At 38.7% G+C, this 1,941-nt stretch overlaps 1 long non-coding RNA gene across 2 annotated transcripts in view; it reads left to right on the top strand.

Annotated features, from left to right (window-relative positions):
* Positions 1-1,621, top strand: part of LOC119617730 — a 6,024-nt gene extending 4,403 nt beyond the window's left edge. For both annotated transcript variants that reach the window (XR_005234123.1, XR_005234124.1), the window contains 2 exons: positions 1,074-1,163; positions 1,492-1,621. This is a non-coding gene — a long non-coding RNA (uncharacterized LOC119617730). The remainder of the gene's footprint in view (positions 1-1,073; positions 1,164-1,491) is intronic.
* The last annotated feature ends 320 nt before the right edge of the window (positions 1,622-1,941 follow it).

Here is a 1,941-nt window from a genome sequence, read left to right on the forward strand (position 1 = left end):
AATCTGCTGGAATCAGCTGGAATCTGCTGAAATCTGCTGAAACCTGCTGAAATCTGCTGGAATCTGCTGGAATCTGCTGAAATCTGCTGGAATCTGCTGAAACCTGCTGAAATCTGCTGGAATCTGCTGGAATCTGCTGAAATCTGCTGGAATCTGCTGGAATCTGCTTAAATCTGCTGAAAATCTGCTGAAAATCTGCTGAAATCTGCCGGAATCTGCTGAAACTGAGAAGCCTAAAGAAGCTTTAAAAGGGGAAAAAATCACGAGCTTTAAACTAAAAGTAGCAAATGAAGACAATACAGCCACTTTAAATGAACTTTAGAATTTCTTTGGGGAAAATATCTGCAAATAAAGTTAAATACTTTGAAAAGTATAAAAGTGACAGAAGTCTCAGCTGCGCTGTGGGAACGCTGACTCAGCGTGAACACATGACGTGGTCATCCATGTGAGGTTTAAGTGTTGAGTTTGTTCCACAATTAGCTGCAGACGTACCTTCTCTGAAGACCCTCCAGCTCCTCCTGGATGTGTCGCTGTCACCATAAATAAAGTAAAATTTCTCCTAATTTAACACATTGGCCTCCAGATGTTCTGCAGCCCTTCATGCATGTAGATTTAAAGCTTTATGTATCATTTTAGATTCCATTTAAATCAACTGTTCTCATATTCAAACAAATAAAAAGTTCTTTTCTTTGTGAACGTGCACAGCAGGGCAAAGACCACCATAAATAAAAGCAACAAATAGATTTGTCAGACTGGACAGGCCCCGCTGTGCTGAGAGATGATCAGAAGCACTGAATAGTTTTAATATTGTCTGTAGAAAAACTACATCTCATGCACTGAACTGTGCCAGAGCAAATAAGTGCACAGAAATGCAAATAATGACCTCAGAATGAAACATTTTTATTTATTTATGCACAAAAAACTTCAAATGAGCCAAACAATCAGGTATGCAAATGAAGAAAATCAGAGATAAACAAACAAAGGGATAAATGTTAGAGTTTCTTTAGCAAAATATATGTATTTTAAAGTGTGTAAAATGTATTTTATTTATTTATTTTTGTTTTGTCTAACAGCCATGATGGATCCTGGCCAAAAAGAGTCTGCTATCTTCCAGCCTGAGGAACGAGAAAAGGAAGTTTTAAAGTTCAAACAATCAGCTTCAGGTAAAAACAGCTAAAGAGGCAAAATGTGATTTTTCTGTTTTTACACACAGTAAAAATACACCACATTTCTCAGGAGGACGAGCAACTTTTGCCAAGAAAATCACATCCTCTCCACATTTATTTGCAGCCATTTTTAAGAAACTTGTGTGGTTTTTCTATTTACAGCAGCACTCAAAAGTTTGGACACCTACCCGTTCATTTTAAACGAGGAGGTGTGCCCAAACTTTTGACAAAACATGTCAGAAGCTGGTGTGTATTTCGTTTGTTCCCGTGTTGTGCTCCAACACAATCTCCTGCATCTGATATGAAACAAAGTTTTTCCCTCCAGGGTGTCTGGAGCAAATTCCATCTCCTGCTGCACCGAGGGAGAAGACAATAAAAATGGCAGCTTTTAACTGCTAAGATCCTGAAAAATACTTGGATTTTCATTGTAAGGCTTGTTGTTTTAATAAAAGTAGCTTTTCTGAAGAAATGCATGTTGCCTGTGTCCTTAAACTAAGACGTCATGTGATCAGTTTGCACTCTGAGGATGTGTTGAGGAGGACTCTCAGCTACTACCACACCAAGCTGCAGCTCAGTGTCTGTAAAAATCCTCTCCTTTGTCCACCTGTTGGGATGATTTGGGTCATTGAAGAATGTTCTCCTTTAAGATTTTACAGCTCGTGGCCTCAATGTTTGTGGGGAAATTATCTGTGACTTCAGCAGAAAACAAGTCTTAAATCCTAACATTTCCAGTTCAGTTCACAGCAAGAGTCATCTCAGGGAACAAAACGACAAA

This window comes from Kryptolebias marmoratus, linkage group LG15, assembly GCF_001649575.2.
Source record: "Kryptolebias marmoratus isolate JLee-2015 linkage group LG15, ASM164957v2, whole genome shotgun sequence".
Classification (NCBI taxonomy): Eukaryota; Metazoa; Chordata; class Actinopteri; order Cyprinodontiformes; family Rivulidae; genus Kryptolebias; species Kryptolebias marmoratus.